Genomic DNA, 14,298 nt, shown 5'->3' with positions numbered 1-14,298 from the left:
CGGTGTGAAAGTGGTATGAGGTCTATTTATTATCACGTCATTTCAAACAAAGCCGGTTCCGGCTTTCACCCCCAAAAGCACCCCGTTGCGGCCGGAACATTGCTTGCGCCGGTTCTGGCTTTAAAATTCCCAATCGCCGTGGCCCGGTACATATTTTGTGCCGGTTCCGGCTTTCACCCCCAAAAGCACCTTGTCGCAGCTGGAACATCTCATGCGTCGGTTCTTGGCTTTAACCCGCAAAGTACCTTGCCAAGGTGGGAACATTTCATTCACAGGTTCCAGCTTTTACATTCCAGGCACATAGCAACGTACGGAACAAGTTATTCGTTGGTTCCGGTTTTCACAACCCAATCAAGTGTGAAAGGGTACAGCGGTGTGAAAGTGGTATATGGGGCCTATATGTTATCACTTCATTTTTACCAAAGTAGGTGAAAATTATTATTTTCATCTACTTTTGTAGAAAATACATTTTATTGACATTCAATAAAAAGGAAATGTAGACAATATCACTGATATCTCCTGGACAGATATCAGTCCTGATTTGGCTCGCTGTCTGTATAAAATAATATAAGGACCTAAATTGATCAAAAGTTAATCATAATGTATGGAAGAGGGTCTATTAACAAACGTACATATTTGATAAATATGTATGTATGCCAAGAAGATATTACCGCGCCTCCTTACCTGTTGTGGGTAGCTGCTCTTGCTAATCGACCTTTAGAATATGCTGTAGTAGAGATGAATCCTCAGTAGTCCAGAGACGTAGCTGGATAAGTAGTTGACATCACAATTCATTCATGGAAAAGCCTACCTGAAAAAAAGAAGAAAGAGGCTCGATAATATATTCATGACATACATGCATATTTATTATTACTGTGCCTTACATCGTAACACACATAAATGCTGTACTGTACAGACAACACAAGTCATCCTTATTAGTCACTGCCCGAGCGGACTGTGGTGTGAAAGTGGTATATGGGGCCTATATATTCTAAATTAATTAGTTCTAAAGTAGGTGAAAATAATTGTTTTCACTTACTTTTGTAGGAAATAAGTACCTCACAGTGCCTGGAACATCTCATACACCGGTGCGCCAATTTAAGCTTTCACTCCCGAACCATCACGTCGCGGTCGGAACATTTCTTGCGCCGGTTCCGGCTTTCACGCCCCAAAGCACCTCGTCGTGGCCAGAACATCTCATGTGCCGGTTCCGGCTTTCAATTAGCAACCACCGCGGCCGGAACATTTTTGCGCCGGTTCCGGCTTTCACTCCCAAAAGCACACCGTCGCGGCCGGAACATCTCATGCGCTAGATCCGGCTTTTAACCCTTTCAATACCCCGTCGCGGCCGAAACATCTCATGCGCCGGTTCTGGCTTTCACGCCCAAAAGCACCTCGCCGCGGCCAGAACATCTCATGCGTCGGTTCAGGCTTTAAGCCCCCAAGCACCTTGCCAGGGTAGGAACACTTCATTCACAGGTTCCAGCTTTTACCCTCCAGGCACATAGCCGTGTACGGAACAAGTTATTCAACCGTTCCAGTTTTCACACCCCAATCAAGTGTGAAAGTGTACAGCGGTGTGAAAGTGGTATGGGGTCTATTTATTATCACGTCATTTCTAACAAAGTAGGTGAAAATGACAATTTTCACCTACTTTTGTAGAAAATAAGTACATCACAGAGGCCGTAAAATCTCATGTGCTGGTTTAGGCTTTTACCCCCCTCCAAGTACCTTGCCACTGCAAGAACATCTCATGTGCTAAATCTGGCTTTTAACCCTTTCAATCCCCCATCGCGGCCGAAACATCTCATGCGCCGGTTCCGGCTTTCAATTCCCAACCGCCGCGGGCGGAACATTTTTGCGCCGGTTCCGGCTTTCACCCCCAAAAGCACCCCGTCGCGGCCGGATCATTTCTTGCGCCGGTTCCGGCTTTCACGCCCAAAAGCACCTCGTCGCGGCCAGAACATCTCATGCGTCGGTTCAGGCTTTAAGCCCCCAAGCACCTTGCCGGGGTGGGAACACTTCATTCACAGGTTCCAGCTTTTACCCTCCAGGCACATAGCTGTGTACGGAACAAGTTATTCAACCGTTCCAGTTTTCACACCCCAATCAAGTGTGAAAGTGTACAGCGGTGTTAAAGTGGTATGGGGTCTATTTATTATCACGTCATTTCTAACAAAGTAGGTGAAAATGAAAATTTTCACCTACTTTTGTAGAAAATAAGTACATCACAGAGGCCGTAAAATCTCATGTGCTGGTTTAGGCTTTTACCCCCCTCCAAGCACCTTGCCACTGCAAGAACATCTCATGTGCTAAATCTGGATTTTAACCCTTTCAATCCCCCGTCGCGGCCGAAACATCTCATACGCCAGTTCCGGCTTTCAATTCCCAACCGCCGCGGCCGGAACAATTTTGCGCCGGTTCCGACTTTTACCCCCAAAAGCACCCCGTCGCTGCCAAAACATTTCTTGCGTCGGTTCCGGCTTTCACACCCAAAAGCACCTCGTCGCGGCTAGAACATCTCATGCGTCGGTTCAGGCTTTAAGCCCCCAAGCACCTTGCCGGGGTGGGAACACTTCATTCACAGGTTCCAGATTTTACCCTCCAGGCACATAGCAGTGTACGGAACAAGTTATTCAACCGTTCCAGTTTTCACACCCCAATCAAGTGTGAAAGTGTACAGTGGTGTGAAAGTGGTATGGGGTCTATTTATTATCACATCATTTCTAAAAAGTAGGTGAAAATTACAATTTTCACCTACTTTTGTAGAAAATAAGTACATCACAGAGTCCGTAAAATCTCATGTGCTGGTTTAGGCTTTTACCCCCCTCCAAGCACCTTGCCACTGCAAGAACATCTCATGCGCTAGATCCGGCTTTTAACCCTTTTAATCCCCCGTCGCGGCCGAAACATCTCATGCGCCGGTTCCGGCTTTCACGCCCAAAAGCACCTCGTCGCGGCCAGAACATCTCATGCGTCGGTTCAGGCTTTAAGCCCCCAAGCACCTTGCCAGGGTAGGAACACTTCATTCACAGGTTCCAGCTTTTACCCTCCAGGCACATAGCCGTGTACGGAACAAGTTATTCAACCGTTCCAGTTTTCACACCCCAATCAAGTGTGAAAGTGTACAGCGGTGGGAAAGTGGTATGGGGTCTATTTATTATCACGTCATTTCTAACAAAGTAGGTGAAAATGACAATTTTCACCTACTTTTGTAGAAAATAAGTACATCACAGAGGCCGTAAAATCTCATGTGCTGGTTTAGGCTTTTACCCCCCTCCAAGCACCTTGCCACTGCAAGAACATCTCATGTGCTAAATCTGGCTTTTAACCCTTTCAATCCCCCGTCGCGGCCGAAACATCTCATGCGCCGGTTCCGGCTTTCAATTCCCAACCGCCGCGGCCGGAACATTATTGCGCCAGTTCAGGCTTTTACCCCCAAAAGCACCCCGTCGCGGCCGGAACATTTCTTGCGCCGGTTCCGGCTTTCACGCCCAAAAGCACCTCGTCGCGGCCAGAACATCTCATGCGTCGGTTCAGGCTTTAAGCCCCCAAGCACCTTGCCGGGGTGGGAACACTTCATTCACAGGTTCCAGCTTTTACCCTCCAGGCACATAGCCGTGTATGGAACAAGTTATTCAACCGTTCCAGTTTTCACACCCCAATCAAGTGTGAAAGTGTACAGCGGTGTGAAAGTGGTATGAGGTCTATTTATTATCACGTCATTTCAAACAAAGTAGGTGAAAATGACAATTTTCACCTACTTTTGTAGAAAATAAGTACATCACAGAGGCCGTAAAATCTCATGTGCTGGTTTAGGCTTTTACCCCCCTCCAAGCACCTTGCCACTGCAAGAACATCTCATGTGCTAAATCTGGCTTTTAACCCTTTCAATCCCCCGTCGCGGCCGAAACATCTCATGCGCCGGTTCCGGCTTTCAATTCCCAACCGCCGCGGCCGGAACATTTTTGCGCCAGTTCAGGCTTTCACCCCCAAAAGCACCCCGTCGCGGCCGGAACATTTCTTGCGCCGGTTCCGGCTTTCACGCCCAAAAGCACCTCGTCGCGGCCAGAACATCTCATGCGTCGGTTCAGGCTTTAAGCCCCCAAGCACCTTGCCGGGGTGGGAACACTTCATTCACAGGTTCCAGCTTTTACCCTCCAGGCACATAGCCGTGTACGGAACAAGTTATTCAACCGTTCCAGTTTTCACACCCCAATCAAGTGTGAAAGTGTACAGCGGTGTGAAAGTGGTATGGGGTCTATTTATTATCACGTCATTTCTAACAAAGTAGGAGAAAATGACAATTTTCACCTACTTTTGTAGAAAATAAGTACATCACAGAGGCCGTAAAATCTCATGTGCTGGTTTAGGCTTTTACCCCCTTCCAAGCACCTTGCCACTGCAAGAACATCTCATGCGCTAGATCCGGCTTTTAACCCTTTCAATCCCCCGTCGCGGCCGAAACATCTCATGCGCCGGTTCCGGCTTTCAATTCCCAACCGCCGCGGCCGAAACATTTTTGCGCCGGTTCCGGCTTTTACCCCCAAAAGCACCCCGTCGCGGCCAGAACATTGCTTGCGCCGGTTCTGGCTTTAAAATTCCCAATCGCCGTGGCCCGGTACATATTTTGTGCCGGTTCCGGCTTTCACCCCCAAAAGCACCTTGTCGCAGCTGGAACATCTCATGCGTCGGTTCTTGGCTTTAACCCGCAAAGTACCTTGCCAAGGTGGGAACATTTCATTCACAGGTTCCAGCTTTTACATTCCAGGCACATAGCAACGTACGGAACAAGTTTTTCGTTGGTTCCGGTTTTCACAACCCAATCAAGTGTAAAAGGGTACAGCGGTGTGAAAGTGGTATATGGGGCCTATATGTTATCACTTCATTTTTACCAAAGTAGGTGAAAATTATTATTTTCATCTACTTTTGTAGAAAATACATTTTATTGACATTCAATAAAAAGGAAATGTAGACAATATCACTGATATCTCCTGGACAGATATCAGTCCTGATTTGGCTCGCTGTCTGTATAAAATAATATAAGGACCTAAATTGATCAAAAGTTAATCATAATGTATGGAAGAGGGTCTATTAACAAACGTACATATTTGATAAATATGTATGTATGCCAAGAAGATATTACCGCGCCTCCTTACCTGTTGTGGGTAGCTGCTCTTGCTAATCGACCTTTAGAATATGCTGTAGTAGAGATGAATCCACAGTAGTCCAGAGACGTAGCTGGATAAGTAGTTGACATCACAATTCATTCATGGAAAAGCCTACCTGAAAAAAAGAAGAAAGAGGCGCGATAATATATTCATGACATACATGCATATTTATTATTACTGTGCCTTACATCGTAACACACATAAATGCAGTACTGTACAGACAACACAAGTCATCCTTATCAGTCACTGCCCGAGCGGACTGTGGTGTGAAAGTGGTATATGGGGCCTATATATTCTAAATTAATTAGTTCTAAAGTAGGTGAAAATAATTGTTTTCACTTACTTTTGTAGGAAATAAGTACCTCACAGTGCCTGGAACATCTCATACACCGGTGCGCCAATTTAAGCTTTCACTCCCGAACCATCACGTCGCGGTCGGAACATTTCTTGCGCCGGTTCCGGCTTTCACGCCCCAAAGCACCTCGTCGTGGCCAGAACATCTCATGTGCCGGTTCCGGCTTTCAATTCCCAACCACCGCGGCCGGAACATTTTTGCGCCGGTTCCGGCTTTCACTCCCAAAAGCACACCGTCGCGGCCGGAACATCTCATATGCCGGTTTAGGCTTTTACCCCCCTCCAAGCACCTTGCCACTGCAAGAACATCTCATGCGCTAGATCCGGCTTTTAACCCTTTCAATCCCCCGTCGCGGCCGAAACATCTCATGCGCCGGTTCCGGCTTTCACGCCCAAAAGCACCTCGTCGTGGCCAGAACATCTCATGCGTCGGTTCAGGCTTTAAGCCCCCAAGCACCTTGCCGGGGTGGGAACACTTCATTCACAGGTTCCAGCTTTTACCCTCCAGGCACATAGCCGTGTACGGAACAAGTTATTCAACCGTTCCAGTTTTCACACCACAATCAAGTGTGAAAGTGTACAGCGGTGTGAAAGTGGTATGGGGTCTATTTATTATCACGTCATTTCTAACAAAGTAGGTGAAAATGACAATTTTCACCTACTTTTGTAGAAAATAAGTACATCACAGAGGCCGTGAAATCTCATGTGCTGGTTTAGGCTTTTACCCCCCTCCAAGCACCTTGCCACTGGAAGAACATCTCATGCGCTAGATCCGGCTTTTAACCCTTTCAATCCCCCATCGTGGCCAGAACATTGCTTGCGCCGGTTCTGGCTTTAAAATTCCCAATCGCCGTGGCCCGGTACATATTTTGTGCCGGTTTCGGCTTTCACCCCCAAAAGCACCTTGTCGCAGCTGGAACATCTCATGCGTCGGTTCCTGGCTTTAACCCCCAAAGTACCTTGCCAAGGTGGGAACATTTCATTCACAGGTTCCAGCATTTACTTTCCAGGCACATAGCAACGTACAGAACAAGTTATTCGCTGGTTCCGGTTTTCACAACCCAATCAAGTGTGAAAGGGTACAGCGGTGGGAAAGTGATATATGGGGCCTATATGTTATCACTTCATTTTTACCAAAGTAGGTGAAAATTATTATTTTCATCTACTTTTGTAGAAAATACATTTTATTGACATTCAATAAAAAGGAAATGTAGACAATATCACTGATATCTCCTGGACAGATATCAGTCCTGATTTGGCTCGCTGTCTGTATAAAATAATATAAGGACCTAAATTGATCAAACTTTAAACATACTGTACGGAAGAGGGTCTATAAACATACGTACATATTTGATAAATATGCATGTATGCCAAGAAGATATTATCGCGCCTCCTTACCTGTTGTGGGCAGCTGCTCTTGCTAATCGACCTTTAGAATATGCTGTAGTAGAGATGACGCCACAGTAGTCCAGAGACGTAGCTGGATAAGTAGTTGACACCACAATAAATTCATTGAGACGTCCTACCTGAAAAAAAAAAGAAGGCGCGATAATAGGTTCAGGACACACATGCATATTTATTATTACAGTGTTTATGGCTTAACATACATAAAAGTAGTTTTGTACCGAAAACAAGTCATTCATATCAGTACCTTCCCCAGTGTTTGCAAATACGTGCTGTAGCCAGGGCTGTTTCTAGACAATTTATCTGAAGGCCACATAAAGGCCCACACAGTGACCCAATACGCATCACAAATCAAGCCCAAACAATGAAAGGCTACATAAATCAATATACACTGTTTAGCCGTAATGGCAATTGCACATTATGCCACACACCGTGATGCCAATTACACATTACGCCCCACACCATGATGCCAATTACACAATACGCAGCACACCATTATGCCCATTACACATAATGCTGCACACCGTGATGCCCATTACGCTGCACACCGTGATGCCTATTACACCCAAAACTGTGATGGCTATTACACAATACTCCCGACACATTACATAGTGCCATAGGTGAACACCAAAAATTGGGTGTCGCCAATGAAAATGGGGGCATGATACACATATGCCCCTAATAGTGCAGTTCCAGAGACACATATGCCCCCAATAGTGCCAAATACAGATATGCCCCCACAGTGCCAGATACACATTTGCCCCCACAGTGCCAGATATGCCCTCATAGTGCCAGATATGCCCCCACAGTGCCAGATACACATATGCCCCCAGTGCCAGATATGCCCCATAGTGCCAGATATGCCCCCATAGTGCCAGATACACATATGGTGTCACGGCCGAAGATTCTGATGAGGTCGTGTGGTGCTCAGGGACTGAGGAGGAGGCAGTAGTAGGGTTAAAACGAGCAGGTTTAATAAAGGCTGTCATACAGGACTCAAATACTTCTTTGAGAACAACTGTAATAGGAATCAAAGTAAATGGCAAACGATAAATGTCCGGAAGACAATGAGGATGAATGTCCAGAAGACAATGAGGATGAATGTCCAGAAGACAATGAGGATGAATGTCCAGAAGACAATGAGGATGAATGTCCAGAAGACAATGATGAAGAAAATCCTGATGAAGAGATGAAAAGATGGTGGCAAATAGAGGATCCGGAACTGGAAGAAGATGGGAGGTGACTGCGGCTGGAGGTAGCTGAAGAGGAGGTCTTTGGGGAATCCAGGAGGAAGCACCCAAGGGTACCAGAGAGAAGCTGGCGACCAGCGTGACTGGAAAGGAGCACTGGATCTGAAGCCAAAGCGAGCTGACGGACACAGCTGGGATAGCAAGGACACAATGAGTCAGGAGCCTTCCAGGAAGTGCACGGCACAGAAGACTCTTTGCACTGACACTGAGTTACCTGGGCAGATCCTCTATATGCATAGAAGGCGGCTGCCATTGGCTATCACAGTGAAACAGGTGTGCAGCTCTGACCTGGCCCAATCCCCTGTTTGCCCTTAAGCAAGATGGCGGCGCTGGTCTCAAGGCACCCATAGCCTAGAGTGAGACCACGCTGCAGACTTCCATGCTGCCCTCCAACACTGCCGGACCTTTGCCTGCCGCCTCACCTGACATGGAGGCCGACACACGCCAGCCGACTGCGGACACGGACGGGTGAGTACAGGACCCGCCGTGTACCGCCGCGGCGGCGCGTGACAGTACCCCCCCCTTTTCGGGTAACCTCAGGACATTTGCGCTTCTTGTGAGGATTCTTCTGAAAAAAGCGCTTAACGAGACTTGGGGCATGTAAATCAGCTTGATCCACCCAGGAGTTCTCCTCCGGTCCGAAACCAGCCCACTCCACCAGAAATTGATGTCGAGAGTTGCGATAACGAGAGTCTATGATTCGTCTGACCTCAAACTCAGCATCCTTCTCGGTATTGACCTTTGAGGGTCGGGGTACTTTCTTTTGGAAGATGCTTAATTTCAATGGTTTGAGAAGAGATATATGAAAAGAATTAGATACCTTCATAGAAGATGGAAGCTGCAATCTGTAGGACACCGGGTTGATGACTTGGGTGATGGGGAATGGACCAATAAAACGAGGGGCAAGTTTCATCGAGGGTACGCGAAGTCGAAGATTGCGGGTAGACAGCCACACTCGATCCCCTACTTTAAATGGTGGAACTGCCTTTCTTCGCTTATCAGCTGCTTTCTTATATCTGGCAGAAGCTTGAAGAAGAGCTTTGTGAACTTCAGCCCATATCTTTTTGAAACGATGAAGAGACATGGAAGCTGCCGGAACCTCCGGAGACGGCAAACTTGAGAAATCAGGGGACCGTGGATGTTTGCCGTAGACTGTGAAGAAGGGTGTAGTACCTGAAGAGGAGTGATAAGAGTTGTTGTGTGCATACTCCGCCCAGGGTAATAGATCCTTCCATTCATCTTGAGAGGAGGACACAAAAAGTCGAATAAATGTCTCTAGGTCTTGGTTGACACGTTCGGTTTGCCCGTAAGTCTGAGGATGGAAGGCGGTGGAGAATTTTAATTTCACCTGAACGGCAGTACACAGAGCTCTCCAGAACTTGGCGACAAACTGCACACCCCTATCGGATATGATCTCTTTGGGCAACCCATAAAGCCTGAAGATGGTGGATATGAAGAGTTGGGCTAGTACTGGAGCCGAAGGTAATGATTTTAGGGGCACGAAGTGGGCCATTTTGGAAAATCGGTCGACTATCACCCAGATAACAGTGTAACCGCTAGAGGAGGGTAATTCAGAAATGAAGTCCATCGACAGATGAGTCCATGGTTCCGTTGGGATGGACAGTGGTAGCAAAGCCCCAGCTGGGGGAGTCCGAGACGTCTTGTGTTGGGCGCACTTGACACATGAAGATACAAAGTGTTTTACATCCTGTCGAATGGTTGGCCACCAATATGATCGTAGGAGAAATTGTAAAGTTTTTTGTACCCCGGAATGTCCAGCAAAGCGGGAGGCGTGGCCCCACGTCAACAGCTTCTTGCGTAAATTGGGCGGCACAAAGGACTTGCCTGCAGGTGGTGTAGGGTGAGGAGAGACATGAGCAAAAACGACAGGGTTCAGGATGGACTGTTTAAGTGGTTCAGAATCTGAGCTGGGATTGAAGGACCGAGACAAGGCATCAGCTTTATTGTTTAAAACACCTGGACGATACTTGATTTGGAAATTGAAGCGTTCGAAGAACATAGCCCAACGAGCCTGGCGTGAAGTGAGACATTGTGCTTGTCTTAAGAAAGAAAGATTTTTGTGGTCGGAAAAAACTGTGATCTGGTGACGAGCCCCCTCTAACAGATACCGCCACTCCTCGAAGGCTAACTTAACAGCGAGCAGCTCCTGTTCTCCAATAGGGTAGTTCTTTTCTGCCGGGAGAAATTTCTTGGAAAAGTATGCGCAAGGGTGAAGCTCTGCATCCTCTCCTTTTTGCGAAAGAACTGCTCCTACTCCGTCAGAAGAGGCGTCAACCTCCAGGATGAAGGGTCGGTTCACATCAGGTTGAAGAAGAATTGGAGCGGTGATAAACGCCTGTTTCAGTAGTTGGAAAGCCTTGGTAGCTGCGGACGGCCATTGGGCAGGATTGGCCCCTTTTTGGGTAAGAGCCGTCAGAGGTGCTGCTATGGAGGAGAAATTGCGGATGAAGCGGCGGTAGTAGTTGGAAAAGCCGAGGAATCTTTGCAAACCTTTGAGAGTGGTTGGGGGTGTCCAATCTTGAATAGCGCGGACTTTTTCAGGATCCATCTCCAGCCCAGTACTTGAAAGAATATGACCCAGGAAGGGAATTGACGAGACTACGAAGGCACACTTTTCGAGCTTACAGAAAAGCTGGTTCTGGCGAAGACGGCTTAACACCTCCCGAACGGTGTGCCGGTGAGTGCTGAGATTGGACGAGAAGATGAGGATGTCATCTAAATAGACAACAATGGAAATATATAACAAGTCCCGAAAGATGTCATTCACGAATTGCTGGAAAACGGCTGGAGCATTACACAGACCAAACGGCATAACGAGGTATTCATAATGTCCATCTCGGGTATTGAAGGCCGTTTTCCATTCGTCCCCCTGGCGGATACGGATCAGGTTGTATGCTCCCCTCAAGTCTAGTTTGGTGAAGACCGTGGCCCCCTTAACTCGGTCGAACAATTCAGTGATGAGGGGCAGCGGATAGCGATTTTTAACGGTGATGTCATTCAACCCCCGATAATCGATACACGGTCTCAGGCTGCCATCTTTCTTCTTGACGAAGAAGAAGCCTGCTCCTGCCGGAGAGGTGGATGGCCGGATAAATCCCTTCTCCAGATTCTCCTGGATGTATGCCGACATGGCCTCGGTCTCAGGCAATGATAAAGGGTACGTTCTTCCCCGTGGTGGTGTCTTGCCTGGAATGAGATCAATGGGACAATCCCATGGCCGGTGGGGCGGCAATGTATCGGCACCTCCTTTACTAAAGACATCTGAAAAAGACGAGTATGGTGCGGGTATGGTGGAGGCAGGAAGCTGGGGAGAAAATGCTTGAGGTTTGCTCAGAAGAATAGGAATAACAGGAGATAAGCAAGAAGAAAAACAGTCCTTACTCCAGGCCTTAATCTCCATAGTTAGCCAGTCGACATGGGGGTTATGCTTGGTAAGCCACGGCATCCCTAGGACTACAGGGTGAGAGGACTGAGGGAGAACCAAAAACTCTAACTTCTCTTGGTGCAGGGCTCCAACTTGAAGATGGATCGGTACCGTCTGTGAGGTGACATGGCCACTGGAGATGTGGCTGCCATCGACGGCTGTCAGGACCAGAGGTTGTTCCAGTGGTTGGAGAGGTATGGAGAGTTGTGCAGCCATGTCGGCCGAGATGAAGTTCCCAGCCGCACCTGAGTCCAGTAGAGCTTGCATGGACGTTTGTCCCCGAGGAGTACTCAGGGTGACTGAGATGGTAGAGTCTATGGTGGAGGGAGCAGGCGATAACACTCCTAATCTAGCCTCCCTCGTGGAGATTAGGAGCGGTCGTTTCCCGGACGAAGAGGACAAGAGATCAGAAGATGAGAAGATGAAGCGCAGTACATACAGAGATTATCTCTGCGACGTCGGTTCTTTTCTTCGGGAGAGAGAAGGGACCGATTTATTTGCATTGGTTCTTCTGTGGCAGAAGGAGTAGATGATCCAATCTTTACAGGAGAAGTAACCACAGAAGAAGAACGAGGTCGAAAACGTTCAGAACGAGTCCTTTCCAGTTGTCGCTCGTGAAGCCGCAGATCAACTTTATTGCACAAGGAGATTAGCGCTGTCAGAGTGGAAGGGGTGTCACGGGTAGCTAGTTCGTCCTTGAGACGGCTGGAAAGACCATTCCAGAACGCGGCGACGAGAGCCTCTTCATTCCACTCCAACTCCGATGCTAGTGTCTGGAACTGCACCACATATTGGCCCACCGATCTGCTACCTTGTCGAATTCTCAGAATCTCTGCAGCGGCTGATGACACTCGACCTGGTTCGTCAAAGATTCGTCGGAAGGAGGCAATGAAATCATCGTAGTTGTTTAGTAGAGGATCTGCTCTCTCCCACAGAGGCGAAACCCACTCTAGGGCAGATCCCGAGAGGAGGGAGACAATGTAGGCTACACGCGCCTTGTCAGTTGGAAAGTTGGAGGCTTGGAGAGTGAAGTGCACATCGCACTGATTCAAAAACCCGCGACATCCTTTAGGAGACCCATCGTACTTGCTGGGGGTCGGCAAATGTAACTGAGGGGGAATAATGGACCCGACTGGTGGCGTGGCGGAAACTCCTCCCGAGGATACTGAAGATGTTGCTGTAGCCGCTGGAGGGGTGGTTTGTGAGGAAGTCAGTGATTGTAAAAATTGCGCCACTTGCCGCTGTGAAGACTCCACTTTTTCCAGGCGGCCCATAATGCCTTGCAATACGTTTGCCAGAGATCCCTGATTTTCACCCGACTCCATCGGGTCAGTGCAAACTGTCACGGCCGAAGATTCTGATGAGGTCGTGTGGTGCTCAGGGACTGAGGAGGAGGCAGTAGTAGGGTTAAAACGAGCAGGTTTAATAAAGGCTGTCATACAGGACTCAAATACTTCTTTGAGAACAACTGTAATAGGAATCAAAGTAAATGGCAAACGATAAATGTCCGGAAGACAATGAGGATGAATGTCCAGAAGACAATGAGGATGAATGTCCAGAAGACAATGAGGATGAATGTCCAGAAGACAATGAGGATGAATGTCCAGAAGACAATGATGAAGAAAATCCTGATGAAGAGATGAAAAGATGGTGGCAAATAGAGGATCCGGAACTGGAAGAAGATGGGAGGTGACTGCGGCTGGAGGTAGCTGAAGAGGAGGTCTTTGGGGAATCCAGGAGGAAGCACCCAAGGGTACCAGAGAGAAGCTGGCGACCAGCGTGACTGGAAAGGAGCACTGGATCTGAAGCCAAAGCGAGCTGACGGACACAGCTGGGATAGCAAGGACACAATGAGTCAGGAGCCTTCCAGGAAGTGCACGGCACAGAAGACTCTTTGCACTGACACTGAGTTACCTGGGCAGATCCTCTATATGCATAGAAGGCGGCTGCCATTGGCTATCACAGTGAAACAGGTGTGCAGCTCTGACCTGGCCCAATCCCCTGTTTGCCCTTAAGCAAGATGGCGGCGCTGGTCTCAAGGCACCCATAGCCTAGAGTGAGACCACGCTGCAGACTTCCATGCTGCCCTCCAACACTGCCGGACCTTTGCCTGCCGCCTCACCTGACATGGAGGCCGACACACGCCAGCCGACTGCGGACACGGACGGGTGAGTACAGGACCCGCCGTGTACCGCCGCGGCGGCGCGTGACATATGGTTTTTCACATACATAAGCAATTATGAAATCTCTGCTCTTCTATGTAGCATATGTTTTTTGTAACTAAATTTAATGTATGACAGATGATGTTCCAAGGTATGGAATATGAAAAATAACCAAAAAGTAAATAAACAAATCTGCAGCAGAACAAAAATGATGGTAACTCACGTTACACTTTACTTATATATATATATATATATATATATATATATATATATATATATATGTATTAAACAAATCAAAATATAAATATCTTACAAGTTATAACTACTTTTTCACAGCTGTAATAATTGTTGGTACTGAAATTTTTCTCAGCACATTTTTTTTTTGTAACATATTTCATCTTTGACCGATGGCCATTTCCAGTATTTCCCATCTCTTGTTGGTATAGTTACATAGTAGTTAAGGCTGAAAAAAGACTTGCATCCATCTAGTTCAACCGTGGTTTATTAGCTTA

General features: G+C 47.6%; 1 long non-coding RNA gene across 2 annotated transcripts in view; it reads right to left on the bottom strand.

Annotated features, from left to right (window-relative positions):
* LOC146042051 (uncharacterized) overlaps positions 1 to 5,769 on the bottom strand; it is a 58,148-nt gene extending 52,379 nt beyond the window's left edge. Inside the window, exons 1-2 of one of the 2 annotated variants that reach the window (XR_014463721.1) lie at positions 5,160 to 5,769; positions 685 to 811 (exon numbers count right to left, since the gene is read on the bottom strand). This is a non-coding gene — a long non-coding RNA (uncharacterized LOC146042051). The remainder of the gene's footprint in view (positions 1 to 684; positions 812 to 5,159) is intronic. The other variant, XR_014463722.1, reaches the window with a different exon arrangement.
* Between the last annotated feature and the right edge of the window lie 8,529 nt (positions 5,770 to 14,298).

Source organism: Crinia signifera, chromosome 19 (assembly GCF_055691185.1).
Source record: "Crinia signifera chromosome 19, ASM5569118v1, whole genome shotgun sequence".
Classification (NCBI taxonomy): domain Eukaryota; kingdom Metazoa; phylum Chordata; class Amphibia; order Anura; family Myobatrachidae; genus Crinia; species Crinia signifera.
The sequence above is the reverse complement of the archived record's forward strand: the minus strand, read 5'-3'. Positions and strand labels throughout refer to the sequence as shown.